A 12,910-nucleotide genomic window follows, 5' to 3' on the forward strand; every position below is an offset into this window, starting at 1 on the left:
TAATAGATGAAGGGGAAGGGGAGAAAGGCATTTATGTGAAAACAAATAACTTCTTAGAAGGGGGGTGAGGGAGAGAGGGCATTTATGGGAAAACCAATGACTTTTAGGAAAGATAAATGGGCCCTTAAGAGAATAGGTGGGAGATATGATAGTTTGTGACAATGTCTGTTTAGGTGTGGTGACAATTCTCATAGTCTCTAGCCATAAGTCAGTCTTCCCTAGTTGCTCCCTGGGAGGAGATTTATGACAATTGAGTTCTTTTGGAAGGCTCTGCTTTTAGGCAGATAAGGGATGTCAGGAACTCAAATAACCTTTGGCTAGGGACTTCCCTGGTGGTCCAGTGGTTAAGACTCTGCGCTCCCAATGCAGGGGGCCCGGGTCTGATCCCTGGTCAGGGAACTAGGTCCCCCATGTCCCAACTAAGAGCCTGCATGTCGCAACTAAAAGATCCTGCATGCTGCAACGAAGATCCTGCATGCCGCAGCTAAGACCCGGCGCAGCCAACTAAGTAAATAAATATTTTTTAAAAATGCCTTTGGCTAAAAATAATTTTTATGCCACAGTGGCTTATTTTGAACCCCTTCGACTTAAACAGAAAAGGGAATTTATTGGCTTATATAACAGAGAAGTCTAGCAGCAGAATGGGGTTCAGGTTGCGTTTGATTTGGAGGTTTATGATGCTCTCAGGGATTGACTTCCTTTTCCTGTGATTGATTTGCCCAGCCCTTCCTCCTCCACGTTAGCTTTACTCTCAGTTGGCTCTCAGTAGCACACACACAAGGAAGGCTGTAGTTTTTCCGGTATTCACATTCTAATGCCATATCATCCAGAAAAAGAATGAACTTCTCTTTTGCTCACAGTCAAACAAAAATCCTGGTCTTCACGCTGATTGGTTTATGAAACAATAACTAGTTCAAAGGGAGGTGAGGCTAGCTGTACTATAGTTTTAGGCTAGTTGTACTATTCTTGGAGTTGGGGTTGTGGTGATGATTATTCCACCCGAATTTGGGTGAACACAATAGAGTTGTGGAATAGAACTGGGAAATCATCTATATCTGTTACAGTCAGGAAAGAGTGGCACATGATCTCACTTAAGGAGAATGAGTACTGTGAGGATACTTAGCCCATACAGAATGTAAAGGGGCAGAAAATATAACAAGTCAGAGGAAGCACTTAAAAATGATGGGAAGGTATGGATAGTGTCAAGAGAACCAAGACAGTTGTGTTATAGATCCAAGGGAGGAGTTTTGAGAATGAAGTAGTGAAATAAATCATCCAACTTGTTGATTTCATACTCACCCGATATCCTTTAAAATTTGGCTTCTCATGTAAATGTTCCTTTTGAGTAAAAATGTGTACACAGTTTTCTGGTCTTCTTGGCAGTTATGAAGAATTTGGTTTAACCAGTCTCTAGTAAGTCTGGTTGGCATGAATCATCCCACTGGATTTAAATTAGCTCTGGTTACATGGGACTGAGTGAACTGATGAGGATGATTATAATTTTTGTGACTTTGTTTGAATTAAAAAAAAAAAAATCCCCCCCCCCCCCAAAATTAGCTCTGGAGGTTAACAACATTAACTTTCTATCTCTGCAAACTGAGGACCAGACTGTAGAATACAGAGTGAAATTTTAAGTTCACTTTCATACTGTAACACCCTTTGCTAACCATTAGGAACTATATTGGAAACATTTGAAATATAATGACTTAAGAATGCTCCAAGATTTTTGAACTTTTAGCTTTCCATGTTTGCTGTTTTGACTATTCTGTTTTCCTGTGAAACTTATTTGCAGTGCCTACAACAAAGGGAAAGCTGAGTGGACTATCCCTGGCCCAGCTGGGAGAAGAGTAGGTCATGGTCATCTGTAGCCATTCCAGGTTTCTAGGGCTAATTCAAGTGGTCTTCGGCAAAGACTGGTCTGGGAGTGGTAATCAATAAGGAAACAACTGTAATGATAAATGCCAAAGAAAAGCTGGGGACAGTCTGGTTGAGAAAGAAGAAACTGATTTCAAACCGGCGGGATGAATTACTACGATCCAGTGATTGAATGGTGAGTGCAGTGTTTGGTGTGTATTAAGGATCTAACAAGGCAAGATTTCAAGTCCAGGTCACTCTTGAGAGCTGGACCACTACTGACATCCATCTCTTGTGAGTACAACTGGGAAAGGAAACTTTCCTTACAGATCAGAGTACAATGTTTTGCAAGTATTTGTGCAAGCAGTATCTTAACAGGTGTTCTTGTAAATGCACTTATCTTTTGTTTTTGTTTTCGTTTTTTTAGTTATTACAGGTATCCATATGGCAGTTAGGAATTGAAGGAGACGGAAGCAAAATCTCAAGTTTGAAACAAATTTGGCAAAGGTAGCCAATTATTAAAAGAACCTTCTCCACTTCTTTTTCTCATCTGTTGTGTGGTCTTCGCCGCCGCTCAGGCACAGTGTTTCTGTTTTTTCTTTTTAAAATTTATTTATTTAATTTATTATTTTTGGCTGCGTTGGGTCTTCGTTGCTGCCCGCGGGCTTTCTCTAGCTGCGGTGAGCGGGGGCTACTCTCCATTGCGGTGCGTGGGCTTCTCATTGCGATGGCTTCTCTCCTTGCACAGCACGGGCTCTAGGCCCACGGGCTTCAGTAGTTGTGGCTCGCGGGCTCTAGAGCGCAGGCTCAGCAGCTGTGGTGCATGGGCTTAGTTGCTCTGCGGCATGTGGGATCTTCCCCGACTAGGGCTTGAACCCGTGTGTCCTGCACTGGCAGGCGGATTCTTAACCACTGCGCCACCAGGGAAGCCCCAGGTGTTTCTTTTTAATGGCGCCTCTCTTCCTAGACCTTCTTACTTTCCAAGCCTGCAGAGAACTAGCTATTACACACAGGGAGGCCCCGGAACTCGTGTTTCCACGTCTTCAGATTCGATGGAGAAATCCAGATTTCAGGATTGCTGGCCGGGGAGCAGGCGGCACCCACGGCCACTCCAGCCCCGACCCAGTCCGTGACCTTCGGCCGCTGCCCGCGCGTGGCTGGGCGCCGGAGCCTTCGAGGACCCGCAACGCGGCGCACATGCCCGTGCCCGCCTTCCGCGTCGGCGAGAAGAAAGGGAGCCCGGACGCGCGGAGGCTGACCCGGAGCCTACCCATGAGGCAGCGCGCCGGCTCCTCGAGAGCCCCCCCACCCCGCCCACGGCTCGGCCGCCTGCTCCGCAATGGGAGCCGCCGCCGTCGCCGCCGTGTAGTTTTTCGTGCTCCTCCTTTTCCTCCTCCTCTTTCTCCTCCTCCTCAGGGCCCCAGTCAGGCCGATCCGCTCCGCTCACGGTAAGCGCCCCCCGCCCCCGCCCGCCCCGCGCTGCAGCAGGCAGAGGCCCTCCCGCGCGGCCTGCGCCGCCTCACTCCGGGGGCGCCGGGCTGGGGGTGTCGAGGCCGGCGCGGGTCGCCGAGAGCGCCCAGGGCGCGGGGGAGGGGACCGGCTGCGCGGCGGCGGCCGGACCGCCATCTTGCGCCGGCCCTGGCGGGGGAGGGATCGCGGCGCGACGCGGCAGCCAGCTCGGTGTGGCAGGCCGGGGCCGCGCAGGCCGCGAACGACGCCGTTTCCCCGCCCCGCCTCGCCCCCCAGGGCCTGTTTGCCCCTGGCCTGGTTTGGGCTTTTCTTTTCGGAGGCTGCTCCCTTGGTCTTCCGTACATTTTGTGCCGCTGTTTGGCGGGGACCCGTGCCCTTCTCGCTCCAGCTCTCCCCCCGAGTCTCGTGAGTCGTAGGCAGAGACCACAGGGGGTGCCGAACTTTGAAGCTCGGGGACCCTAGGGCCCAGGTTCCCCCGCCCGGATGACCAGTCAGTACCTGCTCACACCCTCCTTGTCAAAGGACTTCCCGGCTCTGCCCTACACGTCCCGTTATTGTCTGCAGGAGAGGGGCCCTGAGGAGAAACGTGGACTTGATAATACCGTTCCCTAACTGAGCTTGCAGGTTTCACTTCGTGAGACGGAAAGAATGATCTCACTCTGAGGTTTTATCCTGCTCTAGAGATGGACGGAGTTCCTCCCAACTTATCTCAAGTGTTAAACGCTTTTACGGAGCGATCGGCTAGAGAGGAGAAACGTCAAAGTAAACCCATTTCTGCAAGCACGGGAGACCTTCGTTCCAGGGGGTTCTCTTTGTTTGCCAAGAGTTGTTAGTTAAAAAAAAAAAAAATTCTGTGAACTTAAACCTGATTTATTTATTGTTTTCAGGTTTGAACTGTGTTTTAAGAATTTGACGTCTTTTAGCGGCATTAAACATAAAATTGAAGCATTAGAGGAGTGATTTAAAGTACAAAAGCCACCTCTCTGCAATTGTGAGGTGTCCTGCTTTGGGGGATTACTGTGCCAACTCAGGCTGTCTCTAAGCAGAAACTTACTGTGCCTGTGACCAAGGCACTGGTTTGCTTAGAGAATTAAGTTGGGGCTGTGTGCTCTGGATGTTTTAAAACATCAGTACAAATACCATTCTAATTGTATCTTGCATTTGTATGGGTCATTGTTACCGGCTGATACGTATCTCCTAACCCCTTTTACAGTGGTGTTTGCTGCTAGAACTGATTTTGAAGGTTAGGAAAGAGAGCTCAGGGTGAGAGGTCTCTAATGAAGTCATGGCTAGGAAGTGATAGAGCCTTTTCTAGAACCTTAAGTCTTCGGATTCCTCATTCAGTGCTCCATTCACTATGTTTCATTTTTTTGTGAGAATGAAGTGAGTGAGGAAAAGAGCAAAGGAGGCTCACCTACAAAATTTAAGAAGCACTATTCATTTGCCCCTTCCTTCGCATTTTTATTTTTAAGAGTTCATTTCTTAGCTTTTTAACTTTTTGTTATTTAAGTTTTCATGTTATTTTTTTCCCCAGACTTTGAAACGTTGAATAGCCGGGTTGAGCCCTCATACCCACCACCTAGTTTTTACGGTTGTTACTGTTTTGCCACATTTGCTTTACCCACCTATCTCACGGTTGTTTTTGGTGAACATTTTCAAAACATATTTCATACATCACGACAGTTCACACCGAAGTACTGTGTGTGTCTCAGTATGTAGATCATAAGATTAAGGTCAATTTTCTATGTAACTGCAATAGGATAATCACACTTAAAGTTAAGAATAATCCCTACATAATTCCTGATAATCTAATGTATGTGTGTAGTATGTATTCACGTGTTCTTCACATGTTCCTTGTTGTCCCCAAAATGTTCTTTTTAGTCATTTATTTTGGAACAGTCATGCATTACATTTGTGTTAGTTCCTTTTAATTTAGTGTAGTTCCCTCTTTTTTTTTTAATTACATTGACCTTTTGAAGAGACCAAGCCAGTAGGCTCGTGGAATAACCTACATTCTGTATTTTACCGACAGTTTCTTCCTCATGGGGTTTAACTGTACCCTGTATCCCCTATACTTCCTATAAACTTGAAGTTAGGTCTAAAGGCTTGAGTAGATCAGGCTAAATATTTTTGGCAAGAATACTTCACAAGTCATGCAGTGTACTGCTCATTATACAACATCAGAAGGCACGTAAAGTGGGGTTATCCTGTTGGTAATCCTAAATTTGATCTCTTGGATAAGATGGTGACAGACTATCTTTCCACTGTAAGCATTTCCCTTTGCAATTAGCAGATAGTCTATGGGGTGATATTTTGGCATTAGTATTTGGTAAGAGTTTTACTGCAGTAATCTGATAACACATAGTTGGGAGCAATTGTCTAGAAATGGGTGTTTGGGGATGAAGGAGGGGAGCAGTTTTGAAGGATAGAACTAACTTACCTAGTTTAGGAAACTTGGAATTGCTGCTCTAGTTGACATCAGAGCCTACAGTGGCTAGGGGAGAGGAGACAGTAGATATCAGACTTTGCCTCCTTTGAAAGTTTGCTCAAGACCCTTGTAGGAGTAGTGAGCTGTGAGAAATAGAAAGTTCTGGGGTAGTTTGGTTTTGGAGGACTGCAAACCTCAGCATCTCCACTTCAACTCATTCTTTCCAGTTAGGCTATCTCATCCAGTCCTGCTTCTTCAGTCCAGTGTTTTACTACCCAGCATTGGCTTTCTTAGTAAGGGAGAGGAGGGCAAAGGAAAGGAATAAATAATTTTGTACCCTTCTCTCCCACACTGTTTTATTTATTGAAGAGAACATTTAGAACCATACCAAGATTTCTTTTTCTTTACTAATTGGGCAGGGGATGTACCTACGCGGAATAGCAATTTTTGTAAATAGAAAGTAAATGATAGTTTTAGATGACAGGAAATTGGAGATTGTTGACAATATATTTTGTTATTTCAAAAGTAACTTTTGAATGATGAGAAATATTTTTGACATACTAATTAAATATATAGTCCTGAATAGTTTATTTTTTCCTGCTTCAGAGGACTCAAAAATATTTGATTTTTTCAGTCAAGTTGTTTTAAAGATATATAATGATTTGATTTACTTGGTAACATTTTTCAAAAATGTGTTTTTGGGATTTTTATTGATTTTTTTCCAAAGCAGTTTTGTTTTAAGGATTCTTTTAATTCTCAATATAACAGGAAAAATAGATACCACTCTTTATCTTCTAGATCAAAAGGAACTTTATTTTTTAAAAATTATTTATTTATTTATTTATGGCTGTGTTGGGTCTTCGTTTCTGTGCGAGGGCTTTCTCTAGTTGCGGCATGTGGGGGCCACTCTTCATCGCGGTGCGCGGCCTCTCACTATCGCGGCCTCTCACTATCGCGGCCTCTCTTGTTGCGGAGCACAGGCTCCAGACGCGCAGGCTCAGTAGTTGTGGCTCACGGGCCTAGTTGCTCCGCGGCATGTGGGATCCTCCCAGACCAGGGCTCGAACCTGTGTCCCCTGCATTGGCAGGCAGATTCTCAACCACTGCACCACCAGGGAAGCCCAAAAGGAACTTTTATTTTTTAAACATTTTAAATTATTTTATATTTAAAATGTTTTTATATATTTTATATAATTTTATATCATATAATATGTATAATTAACAGAAGAATAAAGAGGTAATGTAAAACAACTATTAGAGCTTTTAATAAGAATTCAAACATAGCAAATATTTTGTATATACTTAGAAAAATAAGAAACAAAAAAAATATTTCATGCATCTAATTAAATACTACCCCTACAATTAATATGCATCACATTTGAATGCTCTTGGCAAATACTATAATTGTAGCCCACAGTTTTTTGGGTTTTTTTTTTTTAGTTTTTTACCCACGCAAAGAGCATCTTCCTTTATTCTTACACTTGTGCACAAGAATTTTGTATCTAGCGGGTAAGACAGAATTCTCTTATAGTTCCTGCAAGTGCTTTTCCTAGTTGCATGAGGAATGTTCTTCTTGGTAACTTACAGTTTTGTAATTGAAACTTTCCCCATACAATGATCATAATATCAGTCATAGGCCATCATCTTCAAGTCATTATTTTGCAAGTACAGTTGACCCTTGAACAACATGATTTTGAACTGTGCAGGTCCACGTGGATTTTCTTTTTCAATAAAAGTGCTACAGTACTATACGATCAGCATTTGGGTTGAATCCATGGATGCCGAACCATGCATACAGAGGGGCCAGCTATTACACACTGATTTTCAACTGCACGGGGCTTGGTGCTCCTAACCCCTGTGTTGTTCAGCAATCAACTGGATAGATTCTAACTTTCTTAATCAGTGTCTATCCCTCCTTTAGTCTTTTTATACAGTACAACTCTGTCCAGGTTAACTTATGCAGGATTTTTAAAAACTCACTGATGCTTGAGAATTCATTGAGCTGAGAAGAGTACTAGTTTTTCTTAGGACCATAAGAATCATCACATATGTTTGAAAACCAGATTATGTGCAGTTGACTTCTCTTCCTTTCCCTTTGTGAAAATGCACAGAAGTTCAACCTTGTTCTTCCTGATATTGCCAACTGAGGAAAATCTCTCACTAGATAATACTAAGCCAATTCTAAACTTATAAAAATTTGTCACAAGTTGTGTTTCTGACAGAATTTTCAAATTCTTTTGTCAATTCTTGTAATAATCTTGGTTCTGCTCTCACCCCTTTTCTGAATCACTGTGTAGATACGCATTTTTTCAAGCTTACAGTGTTACACTGTCACATGTTGCCCAGATTTTTAGTCTATATTTTTCAGGATTGAAGCTTGCCTGAAATGGGCAACATTGTCTGCCTGTGACTAACTCATCAACTGTCATACGTGAACCTGGAACAGTGATTTGGGATTTCAAATACTTCCCCAGTAGATTCTTGCTTATCATTCCTTCTGGATCTTCTTTTTGCAGTGTGCATCATCAGATGCAACACTTGAAGGATTTTTTGAAAACTTGTATGGTTTAAATTTTTGTTGAAGGGAAGATGGCCATCTTTGCTTCATAATTGCAAGGTATTTTCAGTTTTAGTTTTCTAGACACCAATTAGAATAATCAATCCAATGAATTAAAATTTCTACATCATCTGTTTCCTTCTAATCACCATTGTATACACCTGCATTCAACACTTCTCCACTTATGAACTGTATCAAGTTAAATTTTAGCCTACAAACGTGAAGGATGAAAGAATACTGTCACATGTCCTTTTAGCAAAATAGCATGGTCCTGCATTTTTGTAAAAACATGGTATCACGAAGTTCTTCCTGCTGAATGAGAATACTGTATTTCCTTTTAGTTTTTAGAAATACATTGTTCACTCGTTGATTGTTGGAGTTTGAGAAAATCTATTTAGGGACTTAGTCTAATTACACTTAGTCTGAGATTTCCTACATTTCACTGTCATTATTACAGTCTGAAGTGCTTGCTGTCTACCTTTGCATTTATCTTTAGTTTCATCTAATAATTCTGAAATGTCTCCTCTGTTAGTTTTCTTCTGTTCATTATGAACAGAAAATAAAAAGTTCTGACTTTGTAACAGTAGTCAGTGAAAACTAAAAGTAGATGAAAGGATCTGCCACCCTAAAATATGCCACTTTGACATAAGGATTATTTTGAGCAGAAGGCAATTGAGAACCAACAGATGCAGGAAGAGCCCTCTTCCCATCCCCTCCCCCCCCCCGCCCCGCCCCAAATTAACTGCCTAAAAGCAGGGCATACATTTCTTTTTGTGAAGGTTCTTACCTTACTGTACCAGGAAAGGAAGAGTGACTCGTATCACCTAAGATGGAGAGTTTTGATAGATGAGTGTGCATAAACAGACCCAACTAAAATAACCCTTATCTTCCATTAGTTCTGCCACGTATTTCCTAGTTTATTCCCCAGGATTTATTGTCTCTCAAAGCCCCAATTCCCTTTCCTTTGTTAAAATGGTATATACACCCTGAGTCTAACTGCTTCTTTGAGTTTTACTTCTTTTCTGTGAACTCCAGTGTATGTAAATATTAATAAAAATTATGTGCTTTTTCTCCTGTTGATTTTTCTGTTGTTAATTTAATTCACAGGCCCCAGATACTACAACCTAAAAGGGTAGAAGTAAAGTTTTTCCTTCCTGACACAGACTACAAAGATAATGCCTTGAGTCTTCTATACCTTTTGGGAAGCTGATGCAGTATTTCGTGCGAAACAATAGGAAAACTCAAGAAAAGAAAGGTGAAGGATAATGCATTAGTGATGATTTATTTCACTCTTGCATTATCCTTCTAGGCAATTAAATCGTTCTTCTGTTTTCTTATTATTTTAGTTTTTTTTAAAGCGTAATTGGGAAAAATTGATGCTCAATGGTGAAATAACACCTAGGATGATGGAATTAGCAAAATATTTTGAGGTGTAGGAAGAATAAAATCACTAATATCCCATAATGTATCTTAGATTTATAAAAGGATTCTATGGGCTCACCTACTAATTGTAAGAATGAGTTTTATTTTCTTTTAAAGTAATAAGTAACTTTTCCCTTTGTTGTTTGAAGATCTCTAGGAAACAATGAAAGTCATAAAATGTCAATTTTTAAAACTAGAACTGCTAAGGAAAGAAAATTAAAAACTGAACCTATAGACTCTGATAGTGTGCTGAAGGTTAATGGTTAGTTTGGACGGTAAGGTGCAGAGTTGCACTGCTTTCCAACACTGCTTTCCTCCTACTACTATGATAGGTTTTTTTCACCCTTTTGCACTCCATCTCTAATGGAGTAAGGGTTCTACAAGGCCCTCCCTTTACCACGTACCTATCTTATGAAACTGGATTTTCCTCACTTCAACAGAACAAGATGGTGTAACAGATTGAATACAGAAGCAGATAAGAGAATCCAGCTGTCTTTATGAACACAGATATTAAAATTAATGAGATTGTAAAAATGGAAAACAATGCCACTCCTCTAAATTTTTGTTTTGGAAAATACATCTATTTTTTATAAAAGTATTTGTGTTAATATGCAATGGGTTTGTTATAGTCACTTTTAAGTATATTAATATATATTTCTTAAATTTCTCAGGTTGGGTTTGTAGGCTTCATCCTTAGAAGTTAATCAACTGCACTCTTTTTTTTTTTTTTTTTTTTTTGCCAGGTTTGATTTCTTCAGCATGACAACTGCCTGAATGCCTTTCAGTTGAGGGATATTAACCAAAGCAAAGATCATTAGTCTATGAAATAATTTGCTCCTTGCTTCTAGGTTCTACCCGTGTGTTCCTTATTTTGTGGGTATTTGTTCTTAACCTTTGGCAAGTTTGAGAAGCAAAACTTGGAGGGTTTGGGAGAGGTCTGAGGATTTTAGGTATATTCTAATCCCTATCTCCTTTGTTTACTCACTCACTCATTTTGCTTTTCCTATTCAGGGTTTAAGATTATCTGACTTTCAACTATACAGGATTGCTGACTGCTGATAGAAAGGTCCTCATGGAACAAAATGCACCATGGAAGTGGCTTTGTTAAATTCCATGAGGAAAAATAAATAATATATCTCCCAACTGTATTGAATAGAAAAAGGTAAATAAGAAAATTGGCACTACTTTTGACACTACATTGTTAGTATTTGTGTTTTTTTGAGACGTTATAACACAAGATATCTTTCTAATTTTTCATTTTTTATTGTAGTGTTTTAGTGACTATAAAGTATTTCATGATTATATTTCATCCTCAAAATAAATAGTATTTGGAGATGGGTGGTATTATCCTTTACAGATGAGGAAACTGAGTTTCAGAAAAAGTTCATTTCATTCATTGTAGTACTTACTGGGTGCCAGACACTGCATATTCATTTTGTAAGGTGTGATACCGTGGTCTTCCCTCACTTCAGCCTCAGCCTTTCTAGCTCAGAATTGTGTTCTCTTCTCTTTAGGTTAGACAGTGCAGGCCTGGCAGCACAACCTCTGGTGGAAGTGCCAGCTCCTAGAGCATTTGGTCTATTCTCTGCCTCACTGCATTCTGCAAGCTGCTGGTACTAGTATAACCTAGCTCTGCATGTGTTGGTGGAGAGTTATTGAGTTTGGAATTGATGTGACACAATAACAGCATTATTTTAGGAAATTGTTAATTTGGTGGTTCTGTATTGAATGGATGAAAGCAGATAGATCCAGATGCTGAGAGACAGTATAAAGTGAATCTTATAAAGTAAATCTGTTGCTATAGGTGTGAGGTTCTAAGGGCCTGAACAAGTACTATGAATGGAAAGGCAAGGTTGGTTGTAGGAAATATCTTGAAGGAAGACTACAGGACTGGGGAATTGATAGGATGAATGAAAGAGGGAAACATTGAAAAAAACTGCAAAAGGGTGACAGTTTCATTTGTAGAAAAAGAGAAAGGCAAAAGTAGAACTAATTGTTAAAAATCGGGATAAGATTAATCTAACATAAAATTTACCATTCTTGACTAAAGTGTACAATTCAGTGGCATTTAGTATATTCACAATGTTGTGCAATCATCAATGCTATCTAATCCCAGAATATTCTCAGTTTCTCAAACCCTTACCCATTAAGCAGTCTCTCTCCCCTTCCTCCCTCTCCCCCAGCCCCTGGCAACCACTGATCTGCTTTCTGCTCTATGGATTTGCTTATTCTGGGCATTTTATATAAATGGAAGCATAACATATGTGACTGACTTCTTTCACTTTGCATAATGTTTTCAAGGTTCATCATGTTGTCACATATATGAGTACCTCATCTTTTTTTAATTCCCTTGTATGGGTGTATCACATTTTGTCTATCCATTCATCAGTCAGTTGATAAACATTTAGCTTGTTTCTACTTTTTGGCTATTATGAATAATGCTGTAGAGGGGCTTCCCTGGTGGCGCAATGGTTGAGAGTCTGCCTGCCGGTGCGGGGGACGCGGGTTCGAGCCCTGGTCTGGGGGGATCCCACATGCTGCGAAGCGGCTGGGCCGGTGAGCCACAATTACTGAGCCTGCGCATCTGGAGCCTGTGCTCCGCGGCAGGAGGGGCCGCGATGGTGAGGGGCCCGCGCACCGCGATGAAGGGTGGCCCCCGCTTGCCACAACTGGAGAAGGCCCTCGCACAGAAACGAAGACCCAACACAGCCATAAATAAATAAATAAAATTTTTAAAAAAATGCTGTAGAACTAATTTTTGGGGGAAAGTTAATGTTCAGTTTTGGAAATATTGAATTTGAGGTGAGTTTAAGTATCCATATAGCAGTTTTCAGCAGTTAAGAGATGAAGGACTGAAACATAGTTAAGACGTTAGGGTTGGAAGTTAATATTTGATGATTTTATAGGCTACTATTGAGAACCGATAGCTAAGACTATGAAGTTTATTAGATCTGTCTTTTAGGGAACAATTTGTGTAGGGCTAAGGTCTAAACTTTATAGAACCTGATTTTACATTGTTTAAGAAGGAAGAGAATATGGAGAATCTGTAAAGAGTTAAAAAGGAGGAGATGGATAGAGAACCAGTCTATTGGCATACAGAAAATTACTGAGGAGCATGTCTCAAGAAATTGGGTTAGGACTTCCCTGGGGGGTCCAGTGGTTAAGACTGTGCTTCCATTG

General features: G+C 41.2%; 1 protein-coding gene across 8 annotated transcripts in view; it reads left to right on the top strand.

Annotated features, from left to right (window-relative positions):
• Positions 1–3,061: 3,061 nt before the first annotated feature.
• ZNF280D (zinc finger protein 280D) overlaps positions 3,062–12,910 on the top strand; it is a 123,583-nt gene continuing 113,734 nt past the window's right edge. For 4 of the 8 annotated variants that reach the window (XR_009500824.1, XR_009500825.1, XR_009500823.1 and 1 more), the window contains exons 1-2: positions 3,062–3,302; positions 10,742–10,892. The gene's annotated coding sequence lies outside the window, so the exon portion shown is untranslated. The remainder of the gene's footprint in view (positions 3,303–10,741; positions 10,893–12,910) is intronic. The other 4 variants (XM_059913211.1, XM_059913216.1, XM_059913212.1 and 1 more) reach the window with 2 other exon arrangements.

This window comes from Balaenoptera ricei, chromosome 2 (assembly GCF_028023285.1).
Source record: "Balaenoptera ricei isolate mBalRic1 chromosome 2, mBalRic1.hap2, whole genome shotgun sequence".
Taxonomy (NCBI): domain Eukaryota; kingdom Metazoa; phylum Chordata; class Mammalia; order Artiodactyla; family Balaenopteridae; genus Balaenoptera; species Balaenoptera ricei.